The sequence below is a fragment of the Mus musculus genome, chromosome 10, assembly GCF_000001635.26.
Source record: "Mus musculus strain C57BL/6J chromosome 10, GRCm38.p6 C57BL/6J".
In the NCBI taxonomy this organism is placed as follows: Eukaryota; Metazoa; Chordata; class Mammalia; order Rodentia; family Muridae; genus Mus; species Mus musculus.
In genome coordinates, this window is record NC_000076.6 from 119,782,620 (window position 1) to 119,796,223 (window position 13,604).

The 13,604-nt window shown below is 42.1% G+C and overlaps 1 protein-coding gene and 1 long non-coding RNA gene across 10 annotated transcripts in view; one reads left to right on the forward strand and one right to left on the reverse strand.

Annotated features, from left to right (window-relative positions):
- The window catches only part of Grip1 (glutamate receptor interacting protein 1), a 634,030-nt gene that overhangs the window by 329,382 nt on the left and 291,044 nt on the right, over positions 1 to 13,604 (forward strand). The window lies entirely within an intron of this gene.
- Gm51815 overlaps positions 1 to 13,604 on the reverse strand; it is a 37,186-nt gene continuing 23,582 nt past the window's right edge. The window contains exon 3 of the long non-coding RNA XR_003949037.1: positions 1 to 13,604. This exon is cut by the window's right edge and continues 14,666 nt beyond it. This is a non-coding gene — a long non-coding RNA (predicted gene, 51815).

Genomic DNA, 13,604 nt, shown 5'->3' on the forward strand with positions numbered 1-13,604 from the left:
TTTTTTAAAAAATTGCTCATTAGGCTCAAACCAGACCAAACTAAAGTAATGATTAGATTTAGAAAGTAAAACAAATCTCATTTTTTTTTTTTGGTATGAGGTTAGAATACCAACTACTGGACTTAAAAATTATAGCTGAAGACATCTAGGGAGAAATTGTAATAGAATAAAATTCTATGTCTTATAAAGCCAACTGGGTAGTATAGGATTGAGCTGTGCTGGTCATTGAGTGAATGACTGAGTGGATATAAATGATAGTTTCAAGTTGTCCCCGTCTTCGTATATGAAAATTCTCAGCCCTTTCTGTAAGTATGCTGTTACGTTTTTCACTTTGATTGATAACTTAATGAACGGTCCCTGGCCACCCAGGCCTATAGGCTCTGGGCTGGGCAGCAGAATGAAGGGGATGTAGGAAGCTGGGCTGTTGGCAAGCCCCTTCCACTAGTGTTATGACTCGGGAATGAAATGTACCACAGAGCTGCATGTCCTGGGACCTTAGTTGTCAAATAGTGGCTTTGGGAGAAGTGATTGAATTCTGAGGACTATAGTTTAATGAATTAATCCCTTAATGGATGTATAATAAATTGGTGTCTCTGGGAGGTAGGAAAATTAGGAAGTCATGCCTGGTTGGAGGGGGTCAATCACTGGGAACAGGTATCTCTCCCTAGACATTTCCTCTGTTCTCTTGCTCCACATCACATGCCTAAGCCACAACGAGGCTCTGCCTCTCACATGTCTAGAATCCACAAACCTGAGTACCATGGGCTGAAACTTGTAAATTAAAATAGGTCTTTATTCCCACCCCTCCTCACCTCCATACACTATTTGTGTCTGTGACATGGAGTCTAATCCTACTGGTAAGGGAAGCAGACATGTTAATCCACAGATTGCATGATAATATGATACGTTTGTCAAGGACAGAGGTGTGCGCACAAGAAATATGATCATAGAAGGAAAGTGCTAACTCTGGGAGATGGAAGGAAAAACCAGAGAAGTGACCAGAAGAGGGAACACTGGAGGAATATGAAGGATGAACAAGGGATGTGGCAACCAATGACAAGCAGCCCGATGGAGACAATGCCACTAAGAGTGTGACATTCAGGAGTCAAGCTAGTCGACTTCTGTCCCTTCTATGGGAATTCTCTCTCATGGGAAAGCCAAGATTCCTAGATGGCTCAGGCCAACCGCAAGGTACAGTTGCGACTCCCAAATTTTAAACTCCATGATTAGAAACAGATTTCATCTCTGTTTCCCATAATGTGCACACTGCCCGACTCCAGGTAAACAACCGCTAAATACACATTGAGGAATGAGGTCACTGGATGATAATCACGTGTCTTAGGTTGTCACTGTCCTAATTCTTAGATGGGTTCCTGTTTAGCTCTGCATAGATGTATTTATTGCCACACTGTCCTAATTTGAAAAAGTAGACAAAATTCACTGTTGTAAGAAAAGATAATGAAGAAAATTTTGAGGGATGTATGTTTATTTTAGAAGAAGAGAAAAAAGTCTGTTGGTCTGTTTTTTTTGTTTATTTTTTCTGGTTGAAAGGCTCATGATATAGATGAGAAGTGTTCTATGAGAATATTTTCAATATTCTTTCTGCATATGCAGTGTTCATTCATCAGTCTTTAAATATCATTTGTTCTGAACTCAATCTCCTGATGTTGTCCTAGGAGTACATAGATTTCAAAGGCTCTTTCCTGTCTTTGGTAAGCTCATACTAGCAGGAAAGGTGGGCAAGCAAAACTTGTTGCTCTACTTGACACAAGGGTTTCAGAACCAGGAGTGAGCACCAAGCCAGAGTCTTCCACACTACCCCATCACTGGCACTTAACACAGTGGCTCTCACACTACCCCATCACTGGTGCCTAACACAGTGGCTCTCACACTACCCCATCACTGGTGCCTAACACAGTGGCTCTCACACTACCCCATCACTGGTGCCTAACACAGTGGCTCTCACACTACCCCATCACTGGCACCTAACACAGTGGCTCTCACACTACCCCATCACTGGCACCTAACACAGTGGCTCTCACACTACCCCATCACTGGTGCCTAACACAGTGGCTCTCACACTACCCCATCACTGGCACCTAACACAGTGGCTCTCACACTACCCCATCACTGGCACCTAACACAGTGACTCTCACACTACCCCATCACTGGCACCTAACACAGTGGCTCTCACACTACCCCATCACTGGTGCCTAACACAGTGGCTGTCACACTACCCCATCACTGGCGCCTAACACAGTGGCTCTCACACTACCCCATCACTGGCGCCTAACACAGTGGCTCTCACACTACCCCATCACTGGCACCTAACCCAGTGGCTCTCACACTACCCCATCACTGGTGCCTAACACAGTGGCTCTCACACTACCCCATCACTGGCACCTAACACAGTGGCTCTCACACTACCCCATCACTGGCACCTAACACAGTGGCTCTCACACTACCCCATCACTGGCACCTAACACAGTGGCTGTCACACTACCCCATCACTGGTGCCTAACACAGTGGCTGTCACACTACCCCATCACTGGCACCTAACACAGTGGCTCTCACACTACCCCATCACTGGCACCTAACACAGTGGCTCTCACACTACCCCATTACTGGCAGCTAACACGGTGGCTCTCACACTACCCCATTACTGGCAGCTAACACAGTGGCTCTCACACTACCCCATCACTGGCAGCTAACACAGTGGCTCTCACACTACCCCATCACTGTCACCTAACACAGTGGCTCTCAGCCCGTGAGTCACAACAATTGGGTGTTGAATGACCATGTCACACAGGCTGCTTAAGACTATCAGAAAACACAGATGTGTACGAGTCATCACAGTAGCAAAATTACCATTATGAAGTAGCAATAAAAATAATTTTATGGTTGGAGGGTCACCATAGCATGGGGAACTCTACTAAAGGCTCACAGCGCTAGGGAGGGTGAGAACCAGTGTACTAATAACAGTTTTAGGAGGTGAAGATTTCATGGGCGAAACTGTTATTTAAGATGAGCCTGATTAGTACCTCGGGTTACACAGTAGGGAAAGTGATATTGTAATTTGACTGTAAGTCTGTAAAATCCCAGTATCAAGGGCTTTATTTCGTACCACACTTAATTTCCTTTCACGAAAATATAACTATATATAACAATCTCTAAGATAAAATATCTTTCTGCTTCTGTAGTATCAAGTATACATTTAAACCATGGACATGTAAACTAGGCCAGGAGTCAGACTTACACAGTCCACTTTATGCTACTGAACATTGAACAAAAACGTATGGCGTGTTAAGGTTGAAAGTACTCAAACTGGGGCTGGAGAGATGGCTCAGCTGTTAAGGAGCACTGACTGCTCTCCCAGAGGTCCCGAGTTCAAATCCCAGCAACCACATGGTGGCTCACAACCATCTGCACAGCTACAGTGCACTCATATACAAACAAACAAACAAACAAACAAATAAGAAAGTACACAAATTAAAAGTGAAAATGGAGGCACTAGAGAGATGGTTCAGCAGTTAAGAGCGGTGACCGCTCTTCCAGAGGACCCGGGTTTACTTCCCAGCACCCACGTGGCAGTGGTGACTGATACCCTCACACAGACATGTGTGCACCCAAAACATGCGAAACACCAAAGCACATAAGATAAAAGTAAGTTATATAGAAAAATGAAATTTAAAAAACATTAAAAATCAAAACAGAAATGGCTTGTCACTCCTTGATATAAGCCAAGTTCAGTCCGTGGATAGCTAAACTCGGTTGCTTTCTACTGCTATGGCAGTTTTGCTTATTTCTTTGAGAAAGAAGTGTTTGGATTCCTAAATAATTTGAAACTTGTCCTGTTCCAATAGCGATCCAGACTTACGTTATCCATTTAGGATGTGTGAATGAGAGTGTTTATGTAACTTGGAAAATAACTGTAGAGGTATCCTAGCCCCATGCTTCTGCTATGGAATTTAGTGTAGAAGACCCAAAGAGGCCTATTCCAAAGTCCAAAGGCGCAATATTGGGAGGTGGATTCTCAGTTCATCTATGACTTATGCATTGAGCCCTTGGATTATAGACATTTAATTTATAAGATATATAAATTATCCAGTGTTCAGATCAGTGTGAACTCAAGGTTTTTACTAAGAAAAAAAAAGCACAATGTACATTAATGTGTGTTAAACCTACAGTATTTAGTATGTAGGATTTGAGTGAATTTTGTTTAGTGATATATGACAAGGTTTAGGGAAATTTCATTTTCGTGATATCCAAACCTTCTGTTGGTCTATGGTGAGATAAGATTACTGTGCTCAGAAAACTCTCTTGATGATTTAATTGTGTTCATAAATTCTTATATATTTCTAATTCTGACATGAACGTGTGAAATTATATTTATGAGATGTATTTGCTAACGGCAGCTGAGATGAATTAATTCTGTGTCCCTTTCAGCACATCTGACTTCTCCCTCTTAAGATGCTTTTTAAAACACCCTTTATGGAGATCCTTTGTCCCCATTGCTTTGTTCTTCATCTCCTTTTAACCAAGTGTTTTTGGTAATTTCTCTTCTTAAAGTAGGGATCCGAGCAAGCGAGTTCTAAATCGAATAACCAAAGTGTAGATGGATGCTAGAAGCTATTTTACTGTGCTAGTAAGTTATCCCACTGTAGTTAATGAAGGAGAAGTTACCTTTTATAGAACCACAACAGATTGCATGAAGACAAGCCTACCCCATATGAGCCAAGCACTGTGCTTTGTACTATGACAATCAATAGTTTCGTGATAATCCAGAGAGGCAGGGAAGCCTGTGGAAGAGTCCCGTATAAATCTGTTTCAAAGTGGGGAGTGAAATAACCAGGTTCATTCATATTGTGCATGCCTTTGCCTTCCGAAGCCTTAGCCTGTCCTGCAATTTGTAGTTTTATTTTTTAAGAAGAGTGACATGAATATTTTAAATGCAATTTGGTATACGACATTATTGATCGTGCATTATTTATGTTAAGATTGTCCTTAATCATAAAGGCCTCGCAGCGTGCGTGACAGAGAGAGGTGGGTTGGTTTCTCCCTCTGCATTTAATGTCATTAACTCAGGGGTCGCGACAGCAGTCAATTCTCAGGGAAGGCACACTGGCTTTTCTGCATGTTGCCTCTAGATATGAGGTTAATATATAGGTAGGAAATAAATTCATTGGGTTTAGAAATGACACTCTCAGAGACATTAACAAATAAATATTAACTTACCTCAGGAACAAAATGTGTTTCTTAGAGGCAAAGGAGAATGACTGACTCACTTGCCTTTGGAGGATAAGAAAACCACAGGCGATTTAGTTGAAAATGTCTTAGACACTGAACCTTCTTTCTTTCTTCCTTCCTTTCTCTTTCTTTCTTCCTTTCTTTCCTCTCTCTTCTTTCTTTCTTTCCTTCTTTCTTTCTTTCTTTCTTTCTTTCTTTCTTTTGTTCTTTCTTCCTTTCTTTCCTCTCTCTTCTTTCTTTCTTTCTTTCCTCTCTCTTCTTTCTTTCTTTTTTCTTTCCTTTCTTTCTTTCTTTCTTTCTTCCTTTCCTTTCCTTTTCTTTCATTTCTTCCTTCTTTCTTTCCTTCTTTCTTTCTCCTTTCCTTCTCTTTCTTTTTTCCTTCCTTCCTTCCTTCCTTCCTTTCTTTCTTTCTTTCTTTCTTTCTTTCTTTTTTTCTTTCTTTCTTTCTTAAGAAGAACTATTATTTCAGAGTCCTCACAGCTAGTTTTAAAGGCAGGGTACATTTTCTGTTACAGTGTTTGTTTTCTCATTTATGGCATAATTGGGTGCTCTGGTGTTCTTACAACATCGTAGGCAGGTATAACATAAACTTCCACTTCTTCAGAATGGGTTGCTGATGACAACTGGCCTCCTTCCAAAAGGCTCAGAGTGGAAAGCGAGGGTGGGGAGAACACACCATGGAGAAACCTGCAGACACTTCCTCAGCCAGGTTTGCCACTGAGGCCGTAGGTGTGTGCTCGGGAGAGTGTGATGGAAATGCCTTTCTCCTTGCTCTTCCTCCCAGCAACTTAGAATCCCCATTGATTCATGGCTGAGCATCGGGTAAATTCTACTTGAGGATAGAAAAAGACTTAAAAAACTTTAAGATCAGGATATCAAGTCCTAGCAGAGAAACTGCCACAGGGAGATCTATGCCTAGGCCATACAGTGTGTCTCCTGGAAGGGATCCTGGGGTGGAGAGAGAATAAATCTGAAAGCTAAGGAGATGTAAGGAACATAGAGCTTAGCTAATAATGCATCAACATCCATTCGTTATCCTGATAAATCTGCCATTCAGTTATAAGATAATAAGGGGAACCTGGATATGGAGTGTGTTGAAACTCCTAGGATTGTATTCATTGTGTTTATAAAAACATAGTTCTAAAATAACCATTTTTATACAGTCTTTAAATTTTGCACATGAAACACATTTATGACCACTACATCCTTAGAAGGATCTTACTGGTGTTAGATTTATTGGGCTTTCTCTGAAAGTTGGACACACTTCTAGCTGTGCAGAATTAGTATACCGCCTAACACAGTCACTGCCTTGGATGGTGGTGGCGTTCTGTCTGAGCCCTTGATTTCTAAATATGTGTCTCTAGACCCAGAAGTAAAATCTACAGCGAGTTGAAGAACCCTTCAGATTTATTTCCATAGTCATTCAGTGCCATTTACAAACATCTGTTCTGTGCTATTGATGGAAGTAGGGGCTGGATATAAAATGGTGACACAGCCCTGGTTCAGCTCTGGAGGAGAAAATAGGGGGGTGCACAAAGCATCCAAGAGGCAGCCAAGGTAATGGGGCTCATGGCTTTTCCTTCCTGATCGGCTCATCCTTAATTCAATTTGCATTATAATAACGAGTTCACAGTGTAACTGGGCGTAGTGTGTGTGTGTGGAGTGCCTCAGTGAACAGCACAGGCCAGTATCCCCCCAGCCCGTGAATTCATGTGGACATCATTACAAAGTTAGCTGTTTGACATAAAGTCACCCTCCTATTCTAACGTGGAGGTTGTACTTGTGTGTCTGGTACCTACCTTCAGCTAAGGAGAACCTGTTGTCTAGCCACACCCTTCTGTCCTTCTGATATTCTCAAGGTGCCTCAGCTTCTGCCCCACACTGTTTAAGACAGCAGTGTAGTTCCTTCTAGATCAGGGCTCAAGTACAGGTCAAGTAAGTCACACTGAGTCTCAGTTTCCTTGTGAATAAAATGACAAGAATGCTTTTATTTTACCCATTACTGTAAATCCAATATAACTTGTATCCAATGACAGATAAGAACTTGGAAAACAGACTTCCTAAAAACTAATACAGCTCACTGTAAACAGAAGTATTTCCCTAAGCCAGTCGCTTACTGTATTTGAGCTGGCCAGGCTTTTGATGTGGCTGCACTCTGACACTTGCATTCTTTTGAAATGGTCTTGTTCTTGTTCACCACCACTTACCAGATGTCCCTAATGCAGAATGGCACTCTGGGCTCCCGGCCTTTGCACAACAACACATTTCCCCCATTTGGACTTCCTGTGCATTTATAATATGCAACCTCCAATCCCAGAAGGGTCCAGGAATCCATAGAATCTCATGACTAATTGGTTCTGTCTGTAATCACACAATTAATCAATCAATGCTGTGGACTGTATGAGTCTTCACACCCAGTGAGATAGATGTGGGTGTATAGGACCTGCCATCAGCTCGAGTCAGTTTTGGTCATCTATTTTGGTGCAGGGAACTGTGGGTAAGGAATATACCATACCTAGACCCTTGCCATTGCATCACCATAATAAGGACCATTTGGAATCCGAAGACATTTACTACCTGTATGTGAGCATTTCATACTTATAAATATACTTGGGAAATCTTTCAAGACCTTTCAATATTAGATAATGCTCAGGAAATGTTTTACCTATTTTTTTCACCCCATTCTGATTCATAATTATTATCTTTTCCTTTTAACTTGATTTCCCTCTGGCTTTGGAAATATTAACATGTCAGAAATTTTAAAAATTATCTTTATTCCATGTGCCAAAATCTTGAAGGGAAAAAAAAAATAGGTTTTTCACTTTTAAAGATATCATTTTTATCCAGTAGGGGGAGGCAGCTACAACTAAATGTAGTTTAGGACAGATGTTTAAAGCAAAAGTAAATACAGACTTTATGTTGTGGCTTCACAATGCATAAGCATACAATTTTACATACATGTACATAATGGAAGCCTCAGTGTAACCTAATCGTGGATGCTCTTTGTGGAAAGTCCACAAATTTTTTTTTGAGTTGCATAAATACATTTATCTATAGTCTTGTGTCCACTTACCTATCACACTGTTTTGATTTCCTTTGAATATAGAGTAACAAGGATATGCACATGTATGAACTTGAATCATGTTTGTTTTATTTTATTTTATTTTTATTCTTTACATACATTATATCCTGACCACAGTTTCTCCTACTTTCATTCCTCCCAGTACCTCTATCTCCCCTTTAACCCTAACTCCTAACCCTAACCCTTAAAAAAAATTAATCAGGCCTATCAGAGATATCCACCAAACAGAAACATGTCTATTTTCAAGACACATAAGTAAACACAGTTCACTTAATATTCTCAAGTAAAATATATAATCAGATCAGATTTTTAAACTTCAAACCTATGATATCATTGTCCAAGAAATGTTTAAACTCTTGTGAAATCTCAAGATGAAAACTCTTCATGGATCTTTAGGGCCCTGTAGCTTGCCCCAGGAGGCCCTGTCCACTTACCAGTTTGGTGGGATCAGCCAGCAACTTTGTTGGCTTCCTCTCCCTGCCTCTGTCCCAGGAACCTTACCACGCTTCCTAAGATTAGTCTGTTTGATGTTGCTGCGCGGATACATACGAGCCATTTCATTAGTGAGAGTGGTGATCAGGGAGGTCCAGAGACAAATCCTTGGTTCCAGGCCAAAAGTTCGTCCAGCTCAACAGGCAGGCACACTGCAAAACTCTTCTCTTATGTCACCTGCTTGATAAACTGCTTTAATTTCTAGTGCTGTTGACCCACCCTCTCCACCTCCGTCCTTTCATCAAAGCATGCCTAGCCCCACCACCGGCTCTTCTGCCTGACAAACTATGGATTGTAGATGCTATTTATTGATTGATGCGTTTGGGGAGGAGTAGATAAGACTGAAGTTTGTATATTTGAAGAGTTGGTTTTATTTGCTAAACAATGTCTTTGACCAGCAGTGGAGTATACTGAATTAGCCATGACTTACCAAGGCCTGACCTGGAAGAACAAGCATTCCAAATTAAACTCTCTCAATACAACTTCTGGATAAACTGACAGCAGCGACGTACCATAAACCCTTAGCATAATTCCTGGGACAGTACAATACTTCCTCCCTTAAGTGCCAAAAATGTAGATGGTTACGTTTTAGACAGGACCCAGATTTTTTTTCTTTAAATTGTTTTATTTCCTTTAACTTGACACCTAGCTAGTCGTTGGGGTCTGGCATACTAGTATTGATGTAAAAGAGCTTTGAGTCAGCCCTGTGCCCTACCGTGTGACATGCCATTTCCGCAGGGAGCCACAGAGCTCATATAACGCAGCTCACCTTTAATATTCAAAGGGCAGTTACAGAGTCCTCTGAAGATGCCCTTTAGACAGTGAGTGAGCTCCATTGTTACAGAATGCCTTGCTGTGTGCTTCTCTCTTCTATTTCATCTTAAACATCGCCGGCAACCTCTCCCAGGCAAATGGGACCGTCCCTTAACATTCAGTACTGCAAGTAATTAGAGCAGGCCAGCTTTCTTTGTTTTAACCTGATGCCGTACACTGTTTCAGGGGGACTTTTGATATCAGTAACAATTCCCTTTTTTATTTTGAAGTCTAACAGCAAAAGATGATATTGTAATATCAATAGATGCTTGCTCTTGAAAAGAAAGCACTTACATTTTCAATATAGAGAATTAGAGAGGCAGGAAAGGGAATGTCATAGGTGATCGGATGATAAGGATATTTAAGAGGTTTCAATTATGTAAATTGAGACAAATGAGGGAAGGATGCAGAGGGAGTGGGTCGTCAGCATCTCTTCCCCTAGTTACCGAATTGAGAGATTTCCTCAGGACATCATTGGTCTCTAAAAAGACCAGAGGAAGCCCACAGAACCTTTGACCTTTCAGTCAATGGTTGGCTCGGGCGGGGAAGTGACAAGCCTTTGTGCTGCTGTTTTTTAAAAAGAAATGTTGCTTATATTTGTAATTAAGATGGAGGACAAGCAAGACTTTCTTCTTAAGAGAAACTGAAGCACAAATGGAGAGACTTATTCGGAAGATCTGAACTCAGGAGACAAATTTCACACAGGCTGGAATGGGAACTCTAAGGTCAAGGATCTAAAGCCAAGCTAAGGATCTAAAGGTGGGATTATGTTGGTTGCTACCCGGGAATTTAGACAGGACCAGGCAGGTGGCAAAGCCTATGCAAACACAGGCACATGTATACACATACACCAAGAACCAATACAAATGATAACTCATGAAATACTCAGCACCAAAACCGTCGGAGGACTGCAAACCATAATCATGAGAATTATTATGAGAAATGCTTTCATCTATTTAGAGTGCTCAGTATCCCCACCCAAGTACTCCACACAACGCCTACGCCCGCATCCCAAATGAGGACCATTTCCTCCCAGAACACCCTGTGCGTTTGTACCAAGAGCCTTGCACACAATTCTGTCCTGCAGCACAGTAATGTCAAAGGGGGGGATCTATCCTAAAGAGGTTTTCAGAGAGGCACCCAGATCTTGCCTGTCATCATAGTCCTACATAAAGATGCACCGACCATCCTACCAGTGAACTTCCTCCCATTCCTGCTCCAGATCCTCCACCTTCCCAGGCCTCGCCCTGTCTTTGAACTCCAGCCACACTGCCATCTGTGTTATACACTCGGCCATCCCATCTTACAGTCATCCTGATAAGTTTCAGGATGCTGATCCCATTTGCATTGTCCAGATATCTTGTCTAACTAGTCATCGCCATGAAGGTCTTTGTGACACGTCCATCACCTCAAAGAGCCCTTGACATGAAGAAGCCGTTGAAGAATTGCACAGAGCAGTGAATAAGTGAATGACGGCCAGGGAGAACATTGCAACATTGTTTCCTTTTTCCTTTGTATCCTAAGATTCCAAAATGACCTTACCCTGCATTTTCATACAGTATAACTATAACAAATGCAATTAAAAAGCGCTTTCATTTTACGCAGTTCGTCTACTGAGTTAAGGAAAAAAAAATCAATGCTTCAAACCGTGAAATGCTTACTCTGTAGGATTTAAAACCAATAAACCATAACCTTTTAAGGCTTGTTTTAAATTTTTTATTAAGAGGAAATAAGCCCAAGCACCTGGCAGCTTTGTGCATAAGCTGCCCAAGTCTGCTCTGCTTTGTCCCCAAAGTCCCAGGCTCTTGGAGACTCCCGAATGCAGGGCTTTTGAGCCCCAAGTTAGGATTTCTAAACTGCAGCTGTTGCTAGGAGAGTTTTCTAACTCTCCTTTGTATGCTGAGTGAGTAGTAATCAGTAACAATTACATAAGTGTTACATAGTATAAGCAAATAATATAGGGTTAATAATTGGTATTACTATATTACTGCGGATCTGTACACTTATTTTAATAGGTGATAAATAAAAAGACCTCGCAAAGCATGGGAGCTGGGCATGGGGGCCCATGCTTGTAAGCCCAGCACTTGGGAGGCTGAGGCAGGAGGATCATTGCCAGTTTAAGGCTAGTAGGCAACATAATGAATTCCCTACCAGCCTGAGCTACAGAGTGAGACACTGGCATGTCCAGTCAGGTGTTTTTTTGTGTCAAAAGCTGTGGCCTGGTTTTAAATGTTTCTCTGCATCTATCTGAATCCTGGCTTTAACAGCCCTATCATTCACCACTCGCCCAAGCATGGCACTCATATTATTTCTTTTCTCATTGGAAAATATCTCACAGAAGTGATACAAGTGAGGCAGAGTTTATTTTGTTTGGGTTCGGAGTTTGGGGCTACAGTCCATTGTGGAGGAGAAATGAAGTGAAGAGATCTTGGCTGTGTTTTTAGGAGCATAACGCAAGTGTAGTTAAGCAGAGAGAGATGAATCTGGGCCTTTTACAGGTTTTCTTCTTTCTGATCAGTCCAGGACAACAGTCCAGGGGTGGCGCTGCCAACTTCCTGAATGGATCTTCCTAGCCCACTGACATGCTCAGAGGCATCCTGTGCTAGGTGGATCTGCATTCAATCACGTTGACAATCCCGAGTAACCATCAAACTAACAGCCCAGATTCTCCTATGTTCCTTTCACACATCTATTGGTCACCTACCCTGCAGTCACCAGTCCTGTCCGTCCCCTGCAGTTCAGATTGCTCTAGTCTCCACTCCTCTCCTGCTCACCGCTGACCCCTCTTGTTCGGGTCCTCACCACTGAGCACAGGAACTATTTCCTGGCTGAACTCCTTCTGCTCCTTCCCAAAGTCATCCTCCATTCTGACCTCACGAGGATTCCCATGCCACTTCTATACCTTAAAGGCTTCCTGTAGTGTCTTACCTTCACGCTAAGGTCCGGGTTCTGTAGAGGGCTTTCCAGACTCCCAGCTCTCCTTTAATGTCAGATGTCTTCTTGCCACAACACACACTCATACCCATTTACACAGCTTTGGGCATATACACACATGACCAACGTCTGGCTGTAGGCTCTTGGTTCTGCTCAGGTTCACGTCCACATTCACAGTTTGTCATCCCTGGTCAAGGTGCTCTCTACCTTTGCTTATGCCTCGGAATGCCTCCTGCTCCACTTTCTTCTCTTCTCTTCCCCACTACCTCGAGCTAGTATGTCTCTGCTTTCTTCCTACACTGTTGTGGTGGGGGTGGGGGGCACCCGGGAAGTCACAGCCCAGCGATGTAATTAAATAACCTACTCACTACTGCATCTATGATGAGACAATTTGTTTATTCCGCAGCCCACACAGGACACAATGCTACAGATATTCTCGATCACACTGCAGTCATCTCATGGTCTCTCTTTTTAAAGGGATAGAAGCGAACAAGACTCTTCCAAGATCATTTTTTCACAATGCTACTTAGGGTCAACTATTTTCTTCCCTAGTTGCAAACTTACTTTTTATTGACCTCAGTGGAGACCCTTCACCTCTCCTAGTCCACTTGTTAAACAGAATGATTCACTGGCTTGTATAGGGAAGAAGTTGTCCTTTTCCACCACCTATGCTGTCCTTTGCTTTTGAATGGGTCATGAATGTCTGTCACACTGCCACCTCTTTGTTTCGCTATGGTGACTATTAGTTGAGCTTGTATTTATTGCCCCATCTCTACGCTGGTCACATTTTGTAACCCATTCCCTAGTAACTGGATACCCACCTTCTCTGAAATGCAAGTTTTCTTGGAGTTTATAAGACGCATGAAGCCCTCATGAACTCTTTCCCGGAACTTTGGCTGCCGTTATAAATAAAGATCAAAACTTACTGCCCTGGAAGCAGAACCCTAGGCATTTTAATCCAGGACTGGAAAGTGTCAGGAGAACAAAAGAGAAATTAGTTCAGCAGAAGAGGTGCCAAATCCGAAGAAGAACATGT